We start from the raw sequence: 27,812 nt of genomic DNA on the forward strand, positions 1-27,812 counted from the left end.
CCTTTGAGCCCATCACGTCTGTATCATCTTCAGACATTGCATCAAAGCTTGAGTTAACATGGTGTATTCATTGATAGTGTTTAGGCACGTTTAAGGCAACTTCCCTGTAAGGAAGATCAAACTGGTACCACACCTGGGTCTCTCCCAGGTGTTATAAATGGGGAAGGGAAACATGGTAGGTGAAAGAGGATATCTTTGTTGTATGGAGTTGAGATAATCTGTAGAGACTTAGCCTATCGCATTTTGACCTTTTTGAAGGTCAATGTGGTATGTTAGTTCACAGCACTTGCATTGTACCAGTTCAAGAGGGGTGACTGCATTGATCCACATCAGTCTGTGAAAGAAACAACAGGTGAGTCAGCCAAGGTGTACATCACTGGCAGAGAATGTCTGGTTTCTGAGCACCCGGAAGCAGACACTAAGGGGCTCACCTTGGCATCCAGTGGGTGCGTGCCAGCAAGGCTCTTTGGCCCAGGGGATAGTCCTCACTGCTACCAGCATCTTACCCTGAAAGAACAAATCTGGTCATATCCGCCTCTGCTTTAATAACTGCCTTGGCTCCCTGCTGCCCCAAACTTAAGTTCAAAACTGTGAGCATGGTAGGCAATAGAAGTCCCTTCTCTTTCTAACCCTGTCTCCAGGAAACTCCATATTCTTTTAGTTCTTGAACATCTTTACATATATGGAATGATTTCCTTCTATTCTTTTGCCTGAGCAACTTTTACTCATCTTCCAAAACCCTCCCTAAATGTCCTCTCTTCTCTGAAGGTGTCCCAGTACCTCCCCTCCCCTTGGTGGAATCAGTTGCACCTTCCTAATGGATTCTGTTGTACCTGGTTATTCCTTTACCAGGATTGATTAGTTTGTATCACACCATGTTGTAATTTATCATTTTGTCTGATGACTCTGAGCTTCTTAAGCACATAGGCCATTTTTATTACTTTTTTTTTCATAGACTGAGAATAGCAGACTCAAGTACTGTGGGGTGCAGACAGGGACATAAATGAGTGAAGCTCCGGGAGTGTTGTTGGGGTGACGGTAGGGCATGGTGGGGACTGTGGCAAACTAGAAATTGTGTTCTCTGCTGCAGGGTCAGTTGCTTCTCTGCTATAGCTCAGAGTTTCCTGTGATAGAATGTTAAGCCTGTGTTGCTTGATCTCTCAATTTTTAAAGAGAAGCCAGATAGTTGGATGTTGTTGTGAGAATTGCTGACTTTTAAGCAGTACTTCCAATTTAAAAAAAAAAAAAAAAAAAAAAAAAAGAACCAAATGCAACCCATCTGCAGGTGAAGAGGTGTGATCTTTGTCCCTTGAGCTTAGCACAGTACCCGGCATACAGTTAGTCTGTGCAATGTCTGATGAGTGAAAGTAAGTAGAGGCAAATTTTCCTCTTAACTGTAACTAAGTGTTCAGTCCTGGTTGTATGGTTACCATTGGATTTTCTCCAGCAATGATATGAGGGGTCTTTTAGGAAATCTGCTATTGCTCTGTGAATTTCTGTGCCTTGCTTTTGAGTTTGCCTGTAGTTTTTCTTAAAGAAGATTATGAATATGTTTTTATATTTTAGCTTTTGCTTCTGGAGGTAGTTGCTGAACAAATGTGCCTGAGCATATTTAATGGAAAAAATTATATTAATTTAGTGGACAGATGATGCCTCTTTTTTAATACAGTAAATTTGCTGTCATTTTTATTTAATCTGTTTTTTTTTTTGTTTTTTTTTTTAGAGAGAGGGGAAAGGAGAAAGAGAGGGAGAGAAACATCACTGTGTGGTTGCCTCTCATGCGCCCCCAACTGGGGACCTGATGTGCAACCTAGTCATGTGCCCTGACTGGGAATCAAACCAGCAACACTTGGCTCGCAGGCCGACGCTCAGTGATGATGCCTTTTTTGTTACATTATTTACATATGGGTATTATATATAGAATTTTATGATTGTTCTTTTAACTACTTGGAGAGAGTGAATTAAATATATATTTTTTAACTTGGTAAAGAGCATTTCTTTTTATTTTTCTTTTCTTTCTTTTATTGTATTTTTTTCATTGCCATTTAGCCCCCTTATAATTCAACCACCCTGCCGCCCCCCAAATAGCATTTCTTAAATCTCATCAGGCTTTACCCTTTTCTGTCCCTGGAGGGAAGGACCCACCCACCTAACACTGTGACAAAAAGCTGACATTGCATGCAGGAACTGCACTGCATTACAATGTTTATTTCCCTGGTAGGTCTTAGGAGGCAGCCCAGCCTCCTGTCATCAGTTTTTCTAATTTTTGCCATTGCCCAATGGCCAAAAACCCCTAAAGTGCTGTTTTATTGTAGGCAAATAACAAAACATTTCATCCTGGCCTGAGCTTGAGCACTAAAAGTTTTAAATTACTAGAACATTTGGTGAAAACCATCAAAGTCTATTAAGAACACTTTACAGGTATTCCAAATAGACACTCTGTAAAAGTGGTTTTGTAGCCCAAGTAGCCTCACCTTTTTAAGAGCTCCGGAGAATCCGGGAGTGCCTCAGTTCTGTGGGTGCCTCATGCTCCAGAAGGAACTGGGCCTCTGCGGCAGGGGTGGGTGGTTCCATAGTTAGGCGAGCTCCTTCCCTTCCCTTCCCAGAGAGAAATGGATCTTCACAGGCTGTTAGAAAGGGAAGTCTCCCTATCAAACATTCTTTGAAAGAACTGTGAAGGACTTTGACACCTTATTTCATCACATACTCTTTTTCTGTGTTACATCCTTTTGTACTTTTTCCAGCTTTAAAAAGGAAATGTCCTCTCTCTCCTTGGGTTTGTGGCCATGGCTGGAACCCACGTGCAGACAGGAACAGTCAGTGGTGATATGAATGACCACCACCTGGGGGTGTAATGAAGTCTGTCCATAGCTGGGAGCTTCTCCTTTTCATCCCCACCCCTTCCAGTCTCCAACTCTGTGCAAAAGAGCACAGGCTGTTCAGTGTTTTCAGATTTCTCTGAGTAGGCTAAGTTCAAATTCTAGCTCCTCCAAGAACTTCCCTGGTTCCCACTTGGGCCTTTCAATTGCTGGACCTGGAATTGCTGGAAATTCTGTTCTTGGTTTTCTCTTCCCCATCATGCTAAGGACTGTCGTCATCCTTCCATGAGGCACCCTCAGTGTGCTTGGCACTTAATAGGTGTGTTCAGAAAACGTTTGTGGATTAGAGGAATGAATAGAGAAAAAGGGAGATGACCTTTGAGTCCTGACAACCCCAGGCCAGGCATTATACTGTTTTGGGGTCTCATTTGTGAATTAAAATAGTTTCTCATGAAAATGAGCAAATCTTGTCCACTAGGAGTAGTATTATCACGTTAACGTTGATCTTGAACGATTATTTTAGCATCTAAAAGCTGCAGGTATTTTGAGGATGATTTTAAAAAGGCTACTTTATTTTTGTGTTGGGTAATAAGACTTCTGGACCATTAGATACTTTTGGAGTGCCCAGCATATAGCAGTTAAGCAACAAGTATTTCTTCAATGAATGGATTAGCGGGGAGAGGAGGGCAGGTGATGTGTGCGATACAGTGTTTACCAATTGACTTACTGAATAGTTGCCGAGTGGACGGCATTGTGCTGAGTTATGTGAGGGTCATAAAGATAAGTCAGATGAACCAGATAAGCCTACCTTCCAGAAGATGGAAGCAGAGATAGTAAAGTCAGCTGACCACAGAGCGACAGAGTGGGAAAGAGCCAATGCCCCAGAGCAGTGCAGGTGAAGTGCTGCAGGCATTCCTGTGTTCAGCCCCACGGGGGCTCCTGGGAAGGTTTCCTGGAGGGGCAGTTTAGGTTGGGCTGTGGAAGGTGGGTGGTGTTTGGACCCGTGAGCTTGGAGGCTGAGGGCATTTTGGGTATGAGCAGCGCCTTGTTTTGAGGGAAAGGAGATGGGTGGGCTGGAGCCTGGTGGAGCAATAGCAGTTAAGGGGGTGCTGGATTCAGAGACATTTCAGTGGCAAGGGCCCAGATCCAAAGGATAGGCCATGTTTGGATCCCAATGAAATGAACCAACCATAAACAAACAAACAAGACATATTTGAAATCATTGGGGGCATTTAAACACTGTCTCTATACTTATTGATATTAAGAAAGAATGTAAACAAAACTTGTAGGGGTAATAATATTGTTATTATTTAAAGTATCTTAATCTTCTAAAGAAACTTACTGAGGTATTTATGAGTGAAATGATTTGCTTTCTGGGATTTACTTTTAAATGACCCGCTTGGGGGAGAAAGTGAGTGGGGGAAGGGATGAAACAAGATTGGCCACGTGTTGAAAAGCGTTCAAGCTGGGTGATGGATAAGTAAGAGTTAATTACACTAGTCCTTCTACTTCTGCTAATGTTGGAATGTTTATATGTTGGAACGTTTATATAATAAAAAGGTATTTTTTTTAAAGAAGAACCCAAAAAGATTTAAGGTAGAAAAGGTGAGGTGGAGTAAGATTGTAAAGACTGTTTGAATACCGTGATGCTGTGACAGATGAGTGGTTTTTAATTGGTGAGGGAGCACTTGCTATTTTTTTATTGGGGACCTGATATGGACATGACTTTTTAGTGGTGTGACCTGGAGGTAGGAGAGGTTAGAAGTTAGAAGAATGACTAGAAGGATTGAGGAGGAATGAGAGAAGGTCGGGGCTGAGGAAAGGCAGCACTGCCAACGGACACCCCACGGTGGGTGCGATGGTGTGGGTGAGGGAGAAAGGTGAGACCACGCTAAGTGCAAGTCGCTGCCTCTGAGAGCCTGGAAGGAGGCCTTGCTGGGAATGGGAAAGCTCCAGTGGGGTCTCTGGGGGTCTGGGTTAGTGAGTGACAGGGCGGCCCTGTTATTGGGTAGGGTGGTGAGTGAGCCCATGAGTGTCAGGGGACACTCCTGGGGGACTTCAATGGGACACAGAAGAAAACAGGGTCTGAGGGCAGGAGGAAGAAGAAGAGGACATAGGTGTAGAGATCTGAAGAGACGTAGGTGAGTCCACTCACAGGAAAGCCTCTAACAGCAGCCTGTTTCTATATTGACATACGGAATCTCTGTACTTCTATCTTGTTTTGCTTCTCATGGTTTAAATTATTTCTAACATTACACCCATGTTTTATATTCTATAACCCTTGTAGGAATATTATTCAAATTCAGTAATGTTGACACTCTTTTTACCCCCTCCAGAATTATTCAAATTATGGCTGTGTGTTTGTGTTTCACCCAACACTTTGGAAATGTCACTTAATCTTATAAAAATGAACATGTGCGTGGGTGCTGCTTTCCCACATCACTTCTAGGTTTTTCCTTCTCTCTTCCGTGCCAGTCTGTGAATGGTTTTTTTCCAAAGCCATAAGGTCAGGGGATCAAGCCAGCGGTAATCCCAGGATCAATGGAATTGCCTCCCTAAGACAGGGCTAATTCAGTGTAAAATCTCGTTTCTTCTCCCAGGGAGCCAGGTTACTGAGAAAAACTGTAAAAAAGAACCTTATTTCCTCAGCTTTTTAGCTTCAGATAGTCAGCTTGCTCTGAACGACACCTGCTGTGAGGTGGAGACGCAGCAGCATTTACTTGTTAGCACCCAGGTCCAGGAGAAGACCTCCTCCCTGCAGACTCAGGCGTGCCCAGAGCGGAATGGAGTTTTCTGTTGGAATATGTAAAATGCGAAAGATTCGAGGCTAAAAAGGCCTCCTTCCTTTTATTTTTCCTCTCTCTCATCACCCTCCCGCCCCCCGCCAAAATGACTCTTTTAATAATTGAAGCTTTTAATGAATCTTTTAATAATTGTATCAGCCTTCTGCATTTTGTATTGATTTAAATTGGCTAAGTAAGAGGCCTGGTGTGATGTCCCTGGATGTTCCTTCTGAACCCTCTCCGTCTAAGCCCTAGATATGCCTGCTTCTGGCTGTGACTCTCATCCCGGGAGCCAGGCCCCTGATCAGCCTCTCAGAGGGCTGGGGTGGACGGGAAACAGGCCATCCTTCCTTTTCACCCTGGTGTTTAACTGAGCTGCCAGAGTCACTTGCTGTGCGTGGTAGAAGACAGCGTAAGAGCCCCAGACATGCCCATTCATTTTTCATCAAGTGTTTGAGTGTGGTCTCTAGCTCTGAGGTTTTTACAGTCTTGTGGGGAGAAAGACATGCAAATATCATGCTGATCAAGTTATAGGCGCTGTGGTTGAGGCCTGTACAGGGTAAGAGATCAGGAAATGCTTACTGCTTAAGATGGCAAAATACAGGCAAGAAACAGCACGTCAGTTCTGTAACTTGACACCCTAAGTGTCTTTTCCTTAGGGAGATAGTTAAGAATTAAAAATGAGAAAGATAATTCCTTTTCCCAGGACCTCCTGAGGGTTTCTGGACTTAGGAAACCTTGAGTCTACTGCCTTTGTACCAAACTTCTTTTAGTAAACCAAGAGTTAATAATTAGCACTGCCAGAAGATTTAAAAGGCAAGAAGACAAAGAAAGAATGTTGGCCTGGGGGATGAGTTAAAGTAGATTTTGTTTATTCAAAAAATGCGTTGGATTCCAGTTACAGTTAAGATTTCTGGAGGGTTGGACCTCATAAAATGAAATATTTACAAGGAGGGCCTGTACCCTACCCAGTTAGGACTATGGCATTAAAGGATCTCTCCTTGGGGTCTGGAGTCATGATGTTGGGGGAGTAGAGTTAGCTGCTGCTGTCCTGTGGAGAGTGTCACAGTGCAGGAGGAAGAGCTGATGACGAGTTGCCTTAGGGAGATTCCTCATCCAGGGATAGGTAGGTGGGACATTTGGTGGTTTTCAGTGACAGTACCTTTAAGCCTCATGAGCATGGTGAAGCAGGAGGGCATTTCCCTGCAGTTCCCGGGGGGCAGGGATAGGGCTGTCCAGGACACCCCAAGCCCTCACAGGATCCAGAAGGTCGCAGCTGATTCACACACTGTGTGAAGAGAAAGTCTTGAAACTGAATTGAGTGGAGAAGGAAATAAACGTCCTTGTCCTGGCCTCAGGAAGAGCAGCAGAACAGCCTCGTCTGAAAGTCATGCTGAGCTCTAAGCCCCTGGGAGGAGGGTGGGGAGTGTCTTCCTGGTCCCCCCTGTAATGAGTGACCGGGACAAGGCTTAAGTAACTCAGGAGGTTGGATGTTCAGTAGTCACTGTCAGCTCCTAATTGTTAAGAATGGATTCTTGAGGCAGTTGTTGGAATCTCCATCTATAACTAGTTTATTTATAGTCATTAATTAACTAAGCAAATATCTATTGAGTATCTCATTTTTGCCAGGCACTGTGCTGGGTTGTTGGAATAAATGGGCAAGGGGGTGAGACAGACATTGTTCATTTAATCAGATGTATAAATGTGTCATTTAGGTTGTGATAAGCGCTTTGAAATTGGAGGGAGGGGAAGCTTCCTTGAGGAAAATGAGGATGGAGATCGGAAGGATGAATAGGAAATTACTAGATTTAAGTAAACCCTGACAGAATGTTCCAGGCAGAAGGAGCAGCATGTGCAAAGGGTTTGTGGCAGGAAGGAGCATGGTCTATGCAAGATGTTGCGTGGAGGCCAGTGTGGCTGGGTTGTGAAGGGCAGTGGCGTGAGAGGAAGTACAGAGGGAAGTAGGGACCAGCTCATGCAGGCCTGTTTGTGCATGTGAGGGATTTTGTTCTTTTTTCTAAGAGGGATGGAAGTCATGAAGGACTCTAAACAGAGAGAAAGAGATAGAGAGACAGACAGACAAGATCAGATTCCTTCTGTGGAAAAGAGTCTGCTCTGGTCTTTGCAATAGAAGGGGTGCCCTGGGATGGTACGTTGATGCTGTCATTTGCGATGGAGGCATGAGCTCTCTGAGGTCTTTCCAGCAATCCAGTTCCCTTTTTAAAGGGTTATTACCTGCCCCTCTCTGCTGAAGGGTCATGGAAGGCCCCATTTTGTTTGTGAGGTTTTGCCCTTGGCCAAGTGCTGGCTGCTTGGATTTGTAAATTTTGTCTGAGCCCCTGGACGAGGATGGGTAGGGGTTCTGGATGAAGGGAGAAGTTTGGGGTGCTGCTGGTGAGCTCTGCAGAAGGAAAGATTTCATTGCTTTCTTGTTTAATAAAGCTATTATGTTTCAGTGATGTCTCAGTGCTGGACATACCTTTAAAAAATTTGTAGAAGTTGAGATAAGAACCTAGTGGGGTGCTTGCCTATCTCCCTGAATGGAATAAGTGTTCTGAGATCTCCATGGACACCACCCAGAGTCCTAGACTGCAGGCCAGGCAGGAGTGAGGGCCACTCCCTGAGGCCGGTAACCAGATGTGTTGCCACGTATGGATATGGTCAACCTGCAGAACTGGGCAGTGTCATGAGAGGGGCTATTTTAAATAGCTAAGGACAATCGTCATCACTATAATATTGCAAATAGCTGAATCCTTGACATCTGAAAAGAAAACTGCTTTAACTTTATGCTCAGACATTCTACCCAGTCTGTGTTTTATTTTCTCAGATCCTCTAATACTCTCTTTGACCCTCTGAACTCCCCTGATGAATATTTTTCTAAAGACTTGCCAAGATTTCTATGTGGTGGAAAATTTAAAATAATCTACTTGATTACTGTAAGCAGAAAATGGAACATGTCATAAGCTCTAAATCCATTAGATAAGAAGCAGTGTGGAAACAGAAGTATCTGCAATGTCAAGGCAAAATCAGGATATATAGGCATTTATGGGAGCCAGCCTCTGAGATGGCCCCTGTGACCTGCTTGCCGGTACTCTTGCTCCTTTGGAGTCCTTTCCATGCTGATCCATGTGACCAACAGGAAATGGAGTGTGACTTCCAGGTCTAGGTCATAAGAGACATGTGGCTTCCTCCTTGCTTCCCTACACAGAAATGTGTGCCCTGTGCCCCCATGCTTGCCACCCCTGGGCCTTTGCTGTGCTGTCCCCTCCAATCTGGAATCCAGTGTGGTGCTGCAGACAGAGGAGAGGCTCGCCATCAGAAGATAGGGGCCTATTTACATTGCTTACTAGCAGGGAGATCCTTTGGGGGATGGGAGCTGCATGTTATTTTATTTTGTGGAATAACATCGCACAACTTTTAAAAAATTCAATTCTGTGTGTCCATCGCCAAAATACTCCAATTCTCTCACCTCCTTTCAATCTTGGCACCCCACCCCACCCCCTACAACGTATTCTTTGTCAGATAATCTATGTCAGTGGTTCTCATCTGGGAGCAGTTCTGCCCACTCACCCTGGGAGGCGTTTGGCAATGTGTGGAGACATTTTGCATTGTCACCACTGGAGGAGAGGGGTGGAGGCCGAGGATGCTGCTAAACATCTTACAATGCACAGGACAGTCCACACCACCCACCTCTCCCCCAAATGTTGCTATTCCGAAACTGGGACCTATATATGCAAGTGTGAACATGCATATATGTGTGTATATATACATTCTTTTACATTAACACAAATGACTGCTGTCTGACCTTAAGCATAATTGGCAAGCAATAGACGAAATGACTAAATACTTTTAGCAAACCATATCTATGATCCCAGAACCCTCTTTCCTCAGTTGGGAAAATAATACCAACAGCACCTATCTCCCAGGGTTTTACATATTCTAGCCTCATCCAGTGTCCTCCTCCTGGACATTTCCCTCTGTCCCCTTGCAGTCCCTCTGCCTTCTTTCCTGTTTCTCTGCTCATATTATGATAGCTATCTCTTTCAATATCTCTAATGTCCTTCATCATCCCTTATACCTTGATCTTCACCAGTTAAAAGCCTGCCTATCCTGTCCTGACCAATGTGGTTGGGCATCATCCCATAAGGTGAGAGGTTGTCGGTTCGATTCCTGGTTGCGACATGTGCCTGGGTGTGCGTTCATCTCAGTTTGGGCACCTGTGAGAGCAACCGATCTATGTTCTCTCTCTCACATTGATGATTCTCTCCCTCTCTTTCTTCCTCCCTTCCTCTCTCGCTAAAAATAAATAAATAAAATCTTAAAAAAAAAAAAAATCCTGTCTGTCTTTCGGGCTGAGCTCAGATGCCCTCTTCTTCATGTGGTCCAGCAGCTGTTGCCCTTTCTCCTCAAGATCCGTGGAGCCTTTTGCCCCGGCCTCCTGTGGCATTTATTGCATTTTGCTTTGCCTGTAGTAGCTGTGTGCTCACTCAGCATATGAAGCATTGTGCAGAAATGGACAAATTGGCCTCTGCTGTTCCACTGCCTAGTCCTGAGACAGGCAGGAACATTGATGCTGCTAATTGGAATGCTGAGTGATTGGCATCCAGGCTCAGAGAGGCTTTTATATGGCATGTAAAGCAGAATTGCAAAAAGGGGTGCCTTTGCTCCATGTCAGTGGGCCAAGAAAAGGTCCTAAGAGGGATGAGGCTTGGACTGAGTCGTGGGAGCTGTGGGAGTTAGTCAGGTGACCTAGGGGTGGGAAAGGACATTCTAGATGGAGGGAAGTTCATAAGTTGGAACATGGGACATTTTGGATTGTTCTCTTAGGATACCTTAAGGGTAGCCATTTCCCTTATTCATTTTTGTATCCTTCATAGTCTTATTTTAGGCAGTTAATAGATTTGTGTTTGTGTGTCCTTATTCATTCAACAAATATTTTTGAGTGATTTCTGTATTTGAGGTATTCAGCTGATGATATATGTAGATTTAGGCACATTGTTGGTGGCAGATGGATTGCATTAAAAACCATTAGAGTAGAAGGTGGCTTCTGCAGTGATCAGATGTGGTTTAGTGACGTTTGAGCTACAGATTAAGTCTTGGTGAGCACATGTTAGGGTTCTGGAAATGTGTGTAAGAACAAGTCAGAGGCAGATGTGATGGAGAACTCCTCCTGCCCCAGTGACCGCTAGGGAATGGAACTCGTTTGAGCCAGCAATATTAGGTTGGTTTCATGAAAGACAAAATACAGGGCAAGGTGTTTGTTCAGCAGGTCAATTACAGCAGTTTTCACAGTAATGAATACAGTAATGTTTTGTCAGCAGTGGATAGGATTGGGTGGGAGAGGTTTGTTCCTTTTCTAGAGGAGAGCATGGCCAAGTGTGCATATTTCTCCTTTTAACACCTCCCTTCTTTTTCTTTCTTTTTGTTTTATTTGTTAAATTTCTGTACATGTTTCTCAAGTGTGTGGTCCAGAGAGAAGAAGTACTGGCTGTGTCTGGATTTAGGAAATTGAGTCCAATTATAGTTAGAAAAAAGGTTTGGATGTGCTTCAAAGACATTTAGGAATAAGATGGGGGAGGTGGCATTGGAGATGGATCTGAACGTCTTTGAGCAGATGTGGCATAGGAGGATGTGAAAACTTTGTCTTTTCCATCCCTCAGTTGTCCAAGAGCCTGAAGATGTCTGTTCTGCACCAGGGCCAAACGTCGGCTGAATGATAGCACAGGGAAGACTTAGATGCCAATTTAGTTGGAAAATACCAAGTTCTTCATGGCTTTGGAGCAAGAGCCAAGGCATTAAGAAGCTCTGGAAAATAGGTGGTGGGGTTGTTCTGTAGCATCCATCTGGCAAGGTCTTTAGAGCCAGTTGGGTTTATAAATATGACTGAACTTGAGTCCAACACAGGCCAAGGCCACAGAGTTCTCTTCCTGGTCAGGCATTTGTCTTCTACACCTCTAAGTCTGTGACCTTGTGTGAGAAGATTCACACTGCTTCTTCGATACTTGGTGTCTGAGACCTCAGGATGCCAGACACCTACCCTACCTTCTGTGTTTCCTTCTACCCATCCTGCTGTGGACAGTTTCCCTTGTAGTCCCAACTCAGGGCCGTTTCCTGTGTCTGTCTTAGTGACCCTTCAAGGCAGAAGCAAACGCTTGTGCTGTGTACCATGAACTTCCTGCTGCTGAACTGAGGGAGAGAACATGGCTGGCAGGAGGTGAACTCTGGCTGATTTGGGCCCAGCACAGAACCAAGGTTAATGATTTACTGTACCTCTGTGCAGGCACCGATGTTGACCTTGACAAAAGTGTGGTAGAAATTAGTCAAGCCTGGCCTGGTATTTAACAGGATAATCCGATGCAAAAATAACTTCTTGTTGGAGAAGTTAATCCTGTCTCCAAGTTACAGTTGACATTCATATACCTTGGATGCTATTTGCATCCAGCTGTAGAGAACTGTTGACTTACCGTACATAGTGTTCATGAGACAGCAATGTCATACAAGGTCAGGAATCAGAAGCCAAAAGCCATATCGATGGAGAAGCCCTGCAGGGGGAGGCAGTAGCACAGCATTTGGGCTGGTAGGTATGGCAGGTGAGGAGACCTCCTCCCCACCCCCTTTAATTTTAAATTCATAGCCCTTTTTCTTGAGCAGTTCTGAGCAGCTAAGAGAAGGTTAAGCTGATTAAACTTCCCAATAAAGTCAATAGCATTGGTGCTTTAGAAGGCACTTTAATTGGAGGGGCTTACTCACTATAGAATTTGCTCTCTTTTCCCTGAAATGAAAACAACCCCAGGCAATGAAGAAAGCCAGATTGGAGTTCAGTTAACTGTTGGATAAGTGTAGACTTCCAGCAAAGGTGAGCCAAAGGTAGATGCTTACTTATTAGGGAGAATCTAGAGGACTGTGTTAGGAACTATTGCTCTCTGAAGTTGGAATGCAGGTATGTACCTGTCAAGAGCTGCAAAGCGCTGTAGAAGTTTAGCTGTCCCTCTCCTTCTCCCAGCCCTTTAGGAAGGTACAATGACTTGATTAGAGATGGTTCTAGCATATAGGTTTTGGATTCCTGGTTACTGCATTTTTCCAGTAAACTGGCCATCACTTTAATCCAGCCAATACATGCTCTGTAAATACACAAGTGCTTTTGGAAATGGCAGCGGGAGGATGGGTCTGTAACACAAAGCAAACCAGGAAAAAGGAGAGGAAGTACAGGAGCTCAAAGGGAGAGGGCTGGGGACAGGAACTAGGGCTCAGACACCTCAAAAATCAGCATTCAAAACAGGCAAGAGGGACAGTAGCAGTTGGTGGGCATGGTGTGGTGCAGTGGAGGCAGGAGTAGAAGATGAGGGTGGGGGGTGGTGTGAACAGGAGGTGAGGAAGCTGGAAGCAACAGGAGATAAAAGAGGAGTCAGGAGTTTGAGCCAAAGTTCTAGAGGTTAGGAAAGGTGGCCCTGAGAGGCACAAGAGGGGAGCGCAGAGCTGGAGGAGAAGCTGTGAGCTGTAAGTTAGGCCGCTGTGGTATCTGCTTCAGAGGTATCGACCCACAGTTCTAGATAAAGAGCAACCAGTGCTGGTTTTATTGCAACGTTAGAAGTACATGGTTACTAAATCAGTGACTTCTAAAATAAAATGTGAAGTGTGAGAAACTAAAAGAGGATAAATGAACCTTTTATCACCTGGGTTGGGTATTTATGCCTCCTATTTCTAGGGATTCCCTGTCATTAGCATTGAGCGTGATATGAAAATATGCATTGAATTTAATGCCTTAAAAGCGTTACAAGTGCCATTTATTTGTCTGTGAAACACGACAATAGTTCTGTAAGACTTCTGGTCTTTGGGTTGAAGTTGAAAGAGATACCATTGGAAAGACATCAAAAGAATAATTTAAATGACTCAGGGCCCATCCTTGAGGATGAAACTAATATTCATTAAAAAAATGTATGCTCTAGCTGAGAGTTTATATAAACTTCTGAAGAGAGTATGGACAAACTCTTGGTTCCCTGGGACCCATCTGTGAGCTGTGTGCTCTGTGGGTCAGGACCTTGTTGCTCCTACCAGCTGGCGTGGGGCAATCTCCCTTCCTCTTGAAACTAATTTTCTTTGATATGTTTTTGGAGGTTTTCTATTATTCCTTCTAAATCACTCCTTGATAAACAGTATCCAGATGTCAGATAAGCCAAAATAATATGTTATTAGTTCTAAAATTTGGGGGCGATAAATTCCTTGGGATTTTCTCATAGTCAACTATGTCATCTGCAAATTAGGATAGTTTTATTTTTTCCTTTTTGATCTGTATGTCTTTTACTCTTAATCTTGCCTTATTATTGTGGCCAAAACTTCCGGTACTTCGTTGACTAAGAATGGTGAGGATGGACATCTTTGCCTTATTCCTGATCTTAGGGGGAAAGCATTCAATCTATTACCATTAAATATAATGTTAGTTGTAAACCTTTTGTTGGTGCTCTTTATTAAATTGATGTTACTTTCTAATTATAGTTTTCTTAAAGGTTTTTTGTGTTGTTTTGTTTTTGAACAGGTGTTCAAATGCTTTTTCTGCATCTGTTGATATGATCATGTGATGTTTTTCTTTTGATTTTAAAACATTGAACTAGCCTCTTGCATTCATGAGATAAACTCTACTTGCTCATAGTATATAATTCTTTTTATATATTGCTAATATATAACTAATGAATATATTAATATATATTTTGTTAAGAATTTTTATGCCTGCATTTATGAGGGATATATATATATTTTTCCTGCTATTGTGTTTGGTAATATTGACCTCATTAAATGAATTGAGGAATATTTTTTCCTCTTCTGTTTTCTGGAAGTCTGTAGGATTGATGTTTGTTCTTTAAACATTTGGTAGAATTCTCCAGTGCAACTACATAGGCCTGGAAATTTCATTTTGCAAGTTTTAAAATTATGAATTTAATTTTCCTAATAGGTACAGGACTTTTCAAACTGTTTCTTTCATGTTGAGCAAATTGTGGAAGTTTGTGATTTTTGAAGAATTGGTCTATGTCATTTAGTTGTCAGATTTGGGTGTGTTGAGTTGTTTGCAGTATGCCCTTATGCTTCGGATGCTTGCAGGGTCTGTAGACATATTCCTGTTTCATTCCTTATTTTGATAATTGGTATTTTATATTTTTCTTCAGTTTTGCCAGAGTTTTGTCAGTCTTATTGATCTTTTAAAATAATCAACTTTACAAACATTTTAAAAAATCTAAAAAATTTTTTTTAAATCAGTTTTTTGTTTCATTAATTTGTTTTGTATTGCTCTTATGTTTTCAGTTTTATTGATTTCTGCTCTTTATTATTTCCTTCCTTCTGCTTGCTTTGGGTTTATACGGTTCTTCCTTTTCGAGGTTGTTGAGGTGGCAGCGTAAACTAATGAATTCAGACTTCTGTTCTTTTCTAATGTAAATAGTGCTATAAATTTCCCTCAGCACTATTTAACCATGTTTCACAAGTTTTGATATATTGTATTTTAATTTCTATTCAGGTCAATACATTTTTTATTTTCCTTTACGATTCCTTTTTTGACCTATGGATTACTTAGCAATATGTTGTTTAATTTTTAAAGGTTTAGAGATTTTTCTCTTATATATTTCTAGTTGGATTCCATTGTGATCAGAGAATGCACTCTTATTATTTCAATTCTTTTAAATTTGTTGAGGTTTCTTTTATGGCTCAGGATTTGGTTTATCTTGGTATATATTCAATGGGTTTTTAAAAAGAATGTATATTTTACTAGAAAAGAATTTTTGAAATAGCAAATGCAATTCAATCTCAGAGATAAAGAGAAATGATTTTTTTTCCCCTGGGGAGTAGAAAGATTGTTACTAGTCATTTAGCCACTCCCAGCCTTAGTTACATCCTCTACAGACTGAGAATGCGTCCTTTTTAGTGCCTTACAAATCCAACTACATTTGCATGCTAAAAGTAAGTGATTGAGGATATGTGAAGTATCATATTACTTGCCATTGAGTTTTTCCCATTCGAATTGTAATTTTGTGGAATTTTTCTGTTTTGTCTATAAGATAGGAACAACATTTTAGATTATACTTGTGACATTTTTCCTCTCTCAGAATATATTTGGAACATCTTTTTAGGTGAGTGTGTATAGAATGTCCCCATATTTTTTATTAGCAGCAGCACAGCCCACTGGACAACCTTTTAATAGGGTTTAGCTACCTGCTTTCTCTTCTGGTGCCTCAGCCTTGCTGAGCTCTCTTAAAATAGTCTAGCATCCTCCTTCTAGAGAAAGAAAGAGCCTGCCAAGGTAAGTGGGCAAACCAGGGCAAAGTAGGAGCTGAGTCATGGGACTGGAATCAAAAGCGAGTGTGAGTCAGAACCAGGGCCCAGGCTGCTTAGACAGGGTGGTGACCTTGTGGAATCAGCTGCCTTCCTGATGCTCCAGGGCAGGGTTAGGTTCTGCTTTGCTGAAACTTCATCTCCTGCAGACGTGACTAAGGAATTTGGCCCAGGTCAGTCTTCCCCACCTCTTCCGTATTAAGTTACCTGTCAGAAAAATGTAAGCCAAACTTTAGGGTTCCATGACTCTGTTCCTGTCTGTGGAAATGAGAACAACATCATTGCAAAGGGTAAAGGGAAAAGTAATGAAGGGAAAGGAAAAGGGAGGTGAATCCATGAAGAAAAAAGAGACATGTAAGGTTGGTAAGCAGGACAGACATTGTGTTCTTCTGGAAGAAGGAAAAGATTCTTATCACCAATCTGATCGATTCTGCCTCTCAGGTAAGTCTGCCCATACCTCTGCCTCATGTCTACCACCTAAGTCTTTAAATAGGTTGTCTGCTCACAGCCGTGGTTCCATTGAGTGGATAAGAACAAGCTGTCAAGAGTGACCTTCAGATATTTACACCAAGTGATTGGATGAATAGAGGTATTGAGAAATCCAGAGGAGGTCCAGCTCTTGGTAGAGTGTTGAGCGAGTTGAGGACTTACGTTTTTTTCAATATTGTGTCTGATCGTGTTGAATTGGAGGGCTTTTGGGACATCCAAGGAGAGGTGTTTGGCCCATCACAGAGGCTGGGCTACAGCTACCAGTTTTGGTTGGCTCCCATGGGCAGTCACCTAAGGAAGAGGATGTTTAAAATCTGCCCTAGGTTTATAGTATTCTCCTTGGAGCATGTGTTCGAGAACTTCTTGCTGATGGCACAGCGATTGTAGGTCTGGCCCTACCAGCCATACGTGAAATACTGTGAAGGTATTCTACCTCTTTGACTATTTTTCCCACCCCAGTTCAACTATTTGCCAAAAGGGTCCTGGATTTTAGTGACGGAAAGCTTTTTAGTGGACAAGCAGACTTAAAAACTTTTCTAACAGCACAGTCACACTAAGCTCTAATTGCACAGCAGTTAGGAAAAAACTAAGATCAAACTCTATTGTTGTATGTGTGTATTTTGGGGTTGAGTATTTGCAAATTCATATTTATTATGAGATCAGGACAGCTTCTCCTTAGGGAATGATTTTCTCTAAGATGGTGTAAGTGGGTTTCAAAGGATAGCTTTTTCTTCCTGAGTTTAACTCCTAAGTTTATTTTGCCTTAAGCCGACATTACTTATTTTCAGGTGAGCAGAGCCAAAGAAAAGTTATTAAACAGAAGGGTTGATTTATTGTTGTTTTTCTGGACAAAAATGATACTTATTGGGAACATTTGGCCAGGACTTGCATACTGGGTTAGAATACTTTTTTTCCCCCCTGCAAGTGCTTTTAGGAGTTTTAAGTGGTTGGTTTTCTGATACTGGTAATAATATAAGTGTCATTGGTTTTCACCAAATAAGTCTATATACTTGGATTTTCATTTCGGTCTATTTTATATTTTTAAAAAGGCTCAAGATGAGGCAGCTGTCTCTGTGGGACTGGATGAATAGAGCTATGCTTAGAGCCTATTTTTGTAGATGTTGCTGTTACTTAGAATCTTGCCTTTACTGGCTTCTTTATTTCTCTTAATAAGCAGGTCTGGAATTAGAGGTCATGTATTCTGCTTAGATGAAATAGATTTGGGCACAAATTTAGATGCTGCCAGGTATGCTAATATGGAATAAAAAAACCCTTTAAGATAGCATTTCTTGAAAAGAGTCTGCAATATGCTGCAGTCTCTCGATATAATTTCAGGGTATAAAAGCAAGGATTCCTCTAATGGCTTTATTATTAAAAAGCTGTGTGACCTCAGGTACACTACTTCAGCTTCACTCTCAGAGGGCACTGGATTAACAACTGCGGTGGTCCTCTGACCTTAGTGCCCTTTGATGCTGGTGTTTGTGAAGACGTCAACTTGTTCAGGCTTAGCTGTTTAGAAACCATGTTATAAAAACCAACTTGGTAGTGCCAGAAAGTAAAAGAAACACACGTGCATATGCACACTGATGCAGATATGGCAAACTGAGACAGGAACCAACACAAAGAGCTTCCCAGTGGCTAAATCTGTAACAATTTGAGCAATAAAAGTAGCATTGGGTTATAACCAAAAATATAAAATTCTTACAGAAGAATTTCAAACAATTCGTATAGGTGCTTTGCTTTCAGGGAGGTAGAGATTAACTCCCCACTCCTTAAGTGTGGGCTGTGCATAGTGACTAATTCTACGTACAGTATACAGTTTGAAGAGTGGGAATAAAGTTAACCTTTTTTTTGGTCAGTGGAGAAATCTGACAAATAACTACCTCAGCCAAGTTACCAGGGTCAATATCAACAGTGATTAATCACATTGATAGCATATATCCTTGATACATTGTGATGAGAATTATACTTTACCTCTAGGCTTCCTTCCCAGTACCCATGACTCCAGTCTAATCATGAGAAAAACATCAGATAAGTCCCAGTTGAGGGGGATTCTACAAAATACCTGATCAGTATTCTTCAAAATATTAAGGTCATTAAAGCCAAGGAAAGTCTGAGGAACTGTCATAGCCAAGAGGAGCCTAAGGAGACAAGGTGACCCTCAAAAAACTGGAATTATATTCTGGAGGGTGGACCCCTTGTAGTACAGGCTTCCCCTGCTAGGTGAGTGTTTTAGGAGCCCATCGGTATCAGCGTTCCAGCTGGTGGTGGTGTGAGAGGCTGCGTTGGCTTCAGTGAATTTTTTTTTTTGAAGTCTCTTTCAGTGCATTTGCCCATTTCATGATGGGCAATTTACAAGTGTACCTGCCCACACTGTGCTGAGTGTTCAGCAGTTTTTGACTAAAAACAGTATGACCCTCCCAGCCCCACTGTCCCTGTTTACTCCCTCTTACCCCAAGCCACTTTTTTTCTTATAATTTGTTTGTTTGTTTGTTTTTATTTTTAGAGAGAGGGGAAAGGAGAAGGAGAGGGAGAGAAACATCACTGTGTGGTTGCCTCTCACTCGCGCCCCCAACTGGGGACCTGACATGCAACCTAGTCATGTGCCCTGACTGGGAATCGAACCAGTTACACTTGGCTTGCAGGCCGACGCTCAATCCACTGAGCCACAGCAGCCAGGGTCCCAAACCACTTTTTTTTTGTTTCTGTGGAGGAAAAAAGTCCTCAAAGGGAACAGTTTTGCTGATGTGGAAGAGATGAAACAAAACATGACAGAAGCACTAAAGGCATCAAAACTGATGGCTCAAAAACTGTTTTGAGCTGTGGAAGAAACATCTCAGTGAGTGTATTGCATCAAATGGGGAGTTCTTGGAAGGTGATTGAAGTTTAAACATCTAAGAATAAATACACATTTTTTAAATAAATAAATTCTGGGTTTTTTTTTTGGTCTCCCGTGTATAGCGTGGTATCATAGATGGGATTCTGGAACAGAAAAAGGACATGAGGTAAAAACTAAGGAAAGCTAAATGAAGCATGGACTTTTAAAAATAATAATGCATCAGTATTGATTCATTAATTATGTCAAGTGTACCATACTAATGTAAGATGAAATTAAATAGAGGAAACTGAGTATGGGGTATATGGGAATTTTGTTTTAGTTGAGTAATTTTTCTGTAATCTAAAACTGGTCTAAAAATACATTTTATTAAAAAAAAAAAAAGAAAGAAAACCTTTTGTGGCAAAGCCTTGTAACACCCAATGTGGTACCTTTCCTGCCAAGTCATCCCTGAGCAACCCATTCCAGTGGCACCACATTCTCCTCTGCACAGCGCAGGCACCTGTCACATCACCTGCACATGACACTACAGTTAATTACTCTTTCGTCTGCCCTACGTGACTCTGAGCACCTCGTTCATCTTTATGCACAGCCTCTGGCACACACGCACGTATTTGTTAACTGACACAACAAAGGAATGAGCACAAGAACAAATATTTCATGAATCTGCTGCTTGTATGACCTTTTGCTATCTTGGTTCCTGTACTCAGAGATGATCACATTGCAGCTAAGAAGCAGGATAGTAATGGGATAATGACGCATGATGCAGCAAGAGAAAGGAATGCCTGCTCTATCTGCTTTACAGGACGGCAGAAGGTTCTCAGATGATGGCAGTAAAAGTGCTCTAACAATGTGTTTATCCAAGTGGGATTCAAGTGGTACTGGTAGGACCAACTCCCCCAGTTCCCACCGCAGAGACGTTTCTAGTTAGAGACTTTATTTCTTTACTTAAGGCTTTTATTCTTTGAAATCCTCAAGTATGCTGACTCATCTGGAGGAGCCCACTTTATCATCTGAAGACTTTGATATCTCAGACTGGTGAAGGCAGCATCTGGTAGCCCTGGCAGTAAAATAGGCAGCCCTTCCTTAATGGAGAGGTTAGAGGATTTGACCCTCTCAGTAGCCCCAGAAAATGAGGCTCAAAGATGAGGTGGGCCTAACTTAATTTACTTCTTAAAAAATGTCATACATTTTTTAGAATTCTAGTATAGTCCTACCTAATAGCACAGTGCAAAGACCGAGGGCTGTCCTTTAAAAGGGAAATTTCTATCAACAAGGGGTTTGCAACTTTGTGTATACCCTGGCATTTTTTTATAGGGTGAATCTGAGACTACTCACAAAAAGCACCTACAGTAAAGTAAAAAAATATATATTTATAAAAGATCATGGAAAATAGAAATCCAAATTGTCAGTACTGGGAGTAGTGGGGACAAAATAGATCCCAACCAGGTAGTCCAAAGATCCTGAAGGCGAATTAGGAACGAGACTCCTGGCAGTCAAAGTGAAAAAGGAAATATAACCAACCTCATGATCTTTCCTCTCTATGAGAAAACTAGAAAAGCTTCTCTTCACATATAATTTTGAAAATTATACTCAAATTTCTTACCTAGGCTAGGGGTATGGAGACTCCATGAGCAGAGGGAAGAGGTAGATGCTAAGATCCAGACATTCCACTGCTGTTCGTACATGCCCCAGGCTCACCCGTCACCTAGAGAGACCAGCCATTTCCTGGAATCTTGACCAGCCTCTTGGGCATGGCCGTTTTAGTTCCAAATTTTACTTCCTTACCGAGAATTATGAGTGTATAGCTGTCCTTTAAGCTTTGGTGGGAAAATGGGACTAGCCAGGCAGCCATATATGGGTATGTGAGTATTTATGATTCTGAGATCCACTTTGATGTCAGGAATAAACAAGGTGAGGGAAGTAACTATATTAGACTAGGACTAATGCTTTTAATACTGAGTTCATGGTTTCAGATTTACAATGAAGTCAATGATGGTAGAGTCCAATCCCATTGATCCCCTTGTTCTTTTTTTGAAAATATTAAAAGTTCAAGTAAGAGCTGAAGGAAAGAGATGATTCTTGGAAGTCAGCAAAAATTCACTTAGAATCATTCAAACCATTTTGTCTTTTGTCAGGGTTACTAGGCATGGAGACTGGAGGGACAGACAGATTTGGAAGGAGTTTTCTAGTGATGAATGACACAGTCCTGTTGACTTGTTTTCCATGACATCAAGACACAGGAAGTATACTTACCAAGTCAGCAGGCAGAGAGGGCCTGCCTTCTGTATGATAGATCCAAGATTCAAAATGGTCTTGACAGGCAGTAGCAGTGGGTTAAAAACCAATTTGATTCAACAGAGAAGAGATAAGTGACAGCTCTTGTTTCTTTTCCTCTCATTTTTAGGGGTTAAGAATAGAGTGGAGGACCCAAGGCTAAGTAGGACTTTTGGATGACCATAATCTCCACTTTGAATCCTGACAGGCACTCAGATATACTCAAGTGCGAGTGAACATGTGATCAGATTTTAGGATCCTCTGAAGTAGCATACAGTGGATTCAGTGAGATTACAAATTTCTAAATTCTGTTCATTTCACCTGCTCAGGTTATAATAGGCACTTGGTAACTTTCCCCACTCAGAGGTATTCAGCAAGTAGCAAATTTTTATTGAGCTCCCGTTGTATATATGACACTGGTCCCGGCACTGTAGCTGAGAAGTGGGACATGGTCTCGATCCCCAAGAAACCAAGGCCTCTCTCCTAAATACTTGTGGCTGAGGGATAAGGCCATATGCCACTGCTGCACTGCACAGTACTCAGAAGAATCATGAGCAGTAGTCACTCAGAAGGAGATGCAAGAACACTGACTGGGGATATCAACCTGAATATCACCTAAAAAATAAATCTCCCACCCTGGCCACATGGCTCAGTTGGTTGGAGCATCGCTTTGTACGCCAAAAGGTTGCGGGTCCTGTCAAGGTGCGTACAGGAGGCAATTGATCTATGTTTCTCTCTCACATAGATGTTTCTCTCTCTTTCTCTCTCCCTTCCTCTCTCTCTAAAAGCATTAAACATATCCTCGGGTGAGGATTAAAATCAGTCAATCAGTCAGTCAGTCTCCCAAGGCAAGGAAATGGAGGGCTCCAAAGACTATCATTTTTATATCCTTTGCTCTTGCCATTTAAAAGTTTTAAATTTATAGTCTTATTCAGTGACTTAGTGTTTGAAAGGCATAGCCACATATGAACATTTGTAACTGGATAGTGTGTGAGTGAGAAGGATCTGTGTTCTGCAATGGAGGCCAGAATGCTTCATTTATGATGGGAACACGAATGATTCTCTTTCTTCATCTTTAGGTCCCTGCTATGGTTCTGTTGAAATTCAGAGTGTGAAAGAGCCCACTTCTGTCACCACCCTTCTCTGGGTCCTTTTTTCCCCTCTGCACCTGGATTTCGCATTTAACACCCTTTCCTTGTGAGTGGCTTATAATAACTTACTCATACATGATTAGGCCTTTAAAAATAGAAATAGAAAATTAAAAAGCATTAAGAAGGATGGATTTTGTTTTGGGAATGGACCCAATCCCATGAACTTTCTGTTCTTTCTGTTTGGGGTTAAATGGTCCCAGTTCTTCAATTTAGACTAATTGCAAACTGGTGCAAATTATATTTTCCATCTCGGAACAACTGGATTATATCTTTCTCTGCTCATTCCTGAACCCCAGCCACTTGTGATGGTGCACAGCGTTCAGCTGGCATCCTGTCCACCAGATTTTGGCCAAGGGTGTTCCCTGGAAACTTGAGTGTCTAGGCATGAGCTCAGACACTGGCATGTTTGCTATTCTCTAAATAGCTTCATGTGCTTCCTGTAACAAACTGACTGTAAAGCCAGAAAGTAGCTCCTCTTCTTCTCTGGATATAATAGCTTTCTCTTTGCTTTTCTCTGAGGGATTTATCACCCATTTTTTTGTATGACAGGAGCTGTGAAGAGGATTGTAATCACCTCCAAACTCTTTGAAGGCAGGGTCTTATTTTATTTTTTCTTTACATTCTTCTGGGGGATTCATAGGTTAGAGGATCAGTTCATGTAATTTGGTCACGCCACATGGGTCCTTAAACCATGAACCTTTCCTATGGTTTTTATAAGAAAATTTTCCTGCAAAGTCACTGAAATAGGTTGCATGGATAACCCAGAAACCGGCTGTCAGCAACTCGTTTGCGTTTTATCATCAGTGCATACCCTTCTTGCTTCCTCAGTCAGCTCATTAACCACCAGGTCTTCCTTGTGTTGGTCTCATTATCAGCTTCCTGTTGGATTGTAAGATGCAGGGATCGTGAACCTCTGCCAGTTCTCATACCTTGAGGATACTTTGATCTGTCTTGATAGAAAGCCTCCTTTCCACGTCAAGAGTTCCTCATGCCTATCACCTGCTGGTTTCTTAAAAATTCAAACTTATTGTAAAACCTGTGATGACTCTCAGAAATAGCCTCCTTTGCTCTTTTGACCTAGGAACACCACTGAGAGAGAAAGGATGCTGATAAAGATCAGCCTTAGGGACTGTCTGTCTGCCTGGGAGAATGCGAAGCTGTGGCCACCCTACTATTTTTGGGTTCTCCACATTGCCTTCATGTGATTTGGATGGTAACCAGCATTATTTCCCTAAATGGATTGACTTTTCTTTTAAGTCCTCACCTGAGGATATGTTTATTGATTTGAGAGAGAGAGGAAGGGGAGGCGGTGGGGGAGAGAGAGATAGACAGACAGACATTGGTTGCCTCCCATATGTGCCCCCACCAGGGGTTGAACCTGCAACCCAGGTATGTGCCCTGACTGAGGATTGAACCGCAGCCCTTTGGTGCACAGGTCAGTGCTCCAACCAACTGAGCCACCTTGTCAGCTCTGGATTGACTTTAATAAAGTATGTGTTACGGTTCTACTGTAGCTTCAGTCAAAGCCATGTGAAAGGTGAGGGAGTTAGGAAGGCATCTATTTTCATATAAAAGCGTAACTTTGGAAGCATATAAAGTGACTATTTGACAAGAAAAATGAAAGCATGCTTCTAAAAGGCCAAGAATGTCTTAGCAATCCAGATAAATGTTGCTTGTAAAAGCAAAACTGATAACCAGGAATGACTTTGGAATGGAGCCTCAAGAACTCTGGGGAATGGAGATAAGATAAATGAGTGAAAGACAGGAGGGAAGTGTGTTTTCAGGGAAAACATTCACAGAGTTGTCCTGAAGTGCAATTGGATGTGTTCACAAAAGCAACTGATGCGTTCAAAGTTAAAAATAAAACCCAAACTGCCTTATTTTCTTCTTTGTTGGGTCTTAAAACCAAAATGTGACTATTTCCAAGAAAATCATTCTAATTATCAACAGAATTGTCTGCTGAACAGATTGAGAGTTGTGCATGACCTGGTATTTGGGTGGAGGACAGCCTTCCACTCCTTACCAAGTCTGTTTTATTTTGTTGTTATTTTTTAAAATTCTAACCTTGAGGACATTTTGTTTTCATTGCTTTTAGAGAGAGAGGAAGGGAGAGAGAGAAACATCGGTTGGTTCCTCCCTTACCTGACCGGGGCTTATATGTCCTTGGATGGGGGATGGGACCCACAACCTAGGTGTGTGCCCTGACCAGAAACCCAGCTCTCCACCTTTCAGTTATGGGATGATGACGCTCCAACCAATTGAACCACACCAGCCAGAACCCAAGTCTGCTTTACGAGGGAATTATCAAGGCCCTTTAAGAAAGAGGTCGGTGGCTTATGCTTGGGTCAGGGAGACCCAAGCTGAATCCTGACTGATTTGGGGTACGTCAGTTAACCAGTCCGAATCTCAGTTTCCCCTTCAGGAAAATGAGTATAATAGCAGAGTCTCAGAGCTGCGGTGAGGGGGAAACGAGGCTGTGGGTGGCACAGTCTCTGGCACACTGGACGTTTTTAGGCCAGGGAGGAGGGAAAACTGCGGGGCCCGACCTCATGACGCTCTGCAGGGGAGTGGGCCGCAACTTTCTGAGGAGCACGTCTGTAATCAGAACAGAGCAGCAGATACCCCAGGCCCCACATCCTCTTGGGTTGGGTGGTGTGCAGGTAGCAGTGGAAATAGGTCCGGCAGTGATAGTCCCAGTGGCTGCAGGTCGTGTGGGTGCCCGGTGCATCTGGGGACTTCTAAGAAAGGGCACGGTGACCTTGTCATCCAACAGGAAAGAAAAGTCTTGGGCAAGAGGGCCTCTTTGTTTGCGCCTGCATGTGTGTGCACCTTGTCTGCCCCGGCAGGCTGAACTGGCTGTTTGTTTTGTGGGACAAAGAACAGGCCTGGTTAGATTGGGGTGAAGAGGGGGTGGGAGGGGCAGAGGTGTTTCCTGACAGGATTCCTCTAGGTTACAACAAACTCTAGGAGCAGTGTCTGGCGGGCATCTCCCTGCTGCAGATGGGAAATACAGTAAACACGCACACACGCTTAAACTTCGATCCAGCGAACTCCAAGCCCACAGAAAAGAGCCCTGAGTGACATGACCCTCTTAATCTTGGCTTCTTATTTGGCACCAATAGGAATACTATTGGGGCTTTGTGCCAACCAGCGTGGGATTAAAGAGAGGCCTCTAGTTTCCATAAACGGGGCCGGTTCCACAGCAGTAGTGGGCACAGGGGCAGGCCCTGCAGAATCTGGAGTCATGGCAGACTGAGCATGTGTGCTGTGCAGCAAAGGTGTGGGCTGGCACACGTGCATACAGGGACGGCGGCACTTAGGGTCCCTGTGCACATCGATGGAGGCGTTCACTTCTCACATTATGGACATGCCTGTGCTCCCAGTGCCCTTGGCTTCCTGCTAGAGAGGAGAGTGGAAGACATTCTGTCTTCCCTTGAAGATTGTAGAGGGGGATGGTCTAGCTGTAAAGCAAAATCAACAGAAGGCAACCAGCCCTTTCAAGCTTTTATACCTTGACATGTGTTTTTTCTTTTCTGCACTGCCTTTGCCTTCCCTTCTCGGATCAGCTTTGCCCATCACCTCCCGCAGGTGGAGTTAAGGGCCTGCTTATCTCTTCTCCCATGGTATTTGGTTTTATCTCCGTTATGGAATTATAATGTAGTACACTTTCTTTGTTCATACTTTAGATTGTTTGGTTCAACAATTTTTGAGTATTTTCTTTGGGCGACGTACTGTATTAAACCTAGCGAGCAAAAATAGACACATGCTTCTTGTCCTCAGAAAGCTTATAGTGTAGTGGGAGAGAATATAGGGAAAAACCATATAAGTAAACACTAATTGCAACTGTGACAAGGCTCATGGAAGAGTGGGGCTAGCCTTGACCTAGTCTAGGATATTAGGGACCATTTCCTTCAGGAGGTGATGACTGGGCTGAGCAGAAGGCTAATGGTGTAGAGAGGCAGAGGAAGAGTCTCCCAGGCAGGTGTGCAAAGGCCCTGGGGTAGGAGGGAATGTGGTACAGGAAGAAATGTAAAAACAGAAGGCCAGAGGAAGGATGGGGTGAGTGAGAGGAGGAGTGTGATACATGATCGGGCTGGTAAGAGATTGCATGCACCCTGTGAACCAAGTTAAGAAGGTTTGTTAATTGTTTTGTCTTTGTCCTTATGAACACAGGAAAACCACTGAAACATTTAAGCAGGGGGTGACATGATGTGATTTGAGATTCAGAATACTCTTTCCTGCCTCAGTGTGTGGGGAATGGATTGGAGAAAGCAGAAGAGGGGATGTGGGTAGACCTGCAGGAGGCTCTTGCTGTTGTCCAGGAAGGGAAGGATGGCAGTTTGGACTGGTTGATGTCAGCGGAGATGGAGAAAGGAGGGAGATTGGAGATAAATTTAGAAACTCCTGGGATAAAGTTAAATGGCTTTTCTTATCACAGGACTTCTTAGAGCCTTTATAATATGTAGGTTATGATTCTCCAAGAAAGGACTCAACTGTAAGAATTTCTCAGAAATATATAACCACAAAATTTTTTTATTTTATTTTATTTTTTAATTTTCAGAGAATCTTCCACAGGACTTTAGTGTTATAGAATACTTGGGGGAACTGCTACATCGCATAATTCCTTTTGAGGGGTACCTTCCACAGAGTGTTCTGGGTATTGTATAATAAGCACCTGGAACTGGAAATGAACCTGACACACAGCACAGAGAGGAATCTGACCGAGTTGGAGGACTTGGGTAACATCAGATTGATTAGGTAGATGGAAGTCAGCTTAGAAAGGTTTTGGAGGCCAGGCCACGAGGCACTTGGATTCAGTTTGTTTTGTGTTGGGAGTCATTCCGGACTCTTGAGCAGAGCTGTGTCGTGGTGAAAGTGTCCTTTTGGCAAGATCATTCTGGAAGATATATTGTAAATAAGTTGAGTGGCAAGGTGTGGCTTAGAATCTAGTATCCTGGTTTTCTGTAATTGAGTAGATGAGAACCTGGGCTTGGGTGGGGGAGTCAGAACGGGAAAATGCATCTTTCAGGTTTGAGAAGAACATAAGATATTTTCCTTCACGTCCTTCCCCCTTGGAAGGTGGCCACTATCAGCAGCAGAAGGCCAAAAGACAGCTCCTTCTGTGTTTTTCTGAGGCCAG

The 27,812-nt window shown here is 42.7% G+C and overlaps 1 protein-coding gene and 1 long non-coding RNA gene across 3 annotated transcripts in view; one reads left to right on the top strand and one right to left on the bottom strand.

Annotated features, from left to right (window-relative positions):
- CGNL1 (cingulin like 1) overlaps positions 1–27,812 on the top strand; it is a 144,855-nt gene that overhangs the window by 71,916 nt on the left and 45,127 nt on the right. The window lies entirely within an intron of this gene.
- On the bottom strand, positions 79–2,571 carry LOC150016550 (uncharacterized). The gene is made up of 3 exons (XR_016510053.1): positions 2,475–2,571; positions 432–507; positions 79–334 (listed from the first exon to the last, which is right to left on the bottom strand). It is a non-coding gene; the product is annotated as an uncharacterized LOC150016550 (long non-coding RNA).

Source organism: Furipterus horrens, unplaced genomic scaffold (genome assembly GCF_987537825.1).
Source record: "Furipterus horrens unplaced genomic scaffold, mFurHor1.1.pri manual_scaffold_3, whole genome shotgun sequence".
Classification (NCBI taxonomy): domain Eukaryota; kingdom Metazoa; phylum Chordata; class Mammalia; order Chiroptera; family Furipteridae; genus Furipterus; species Furipterus horrens.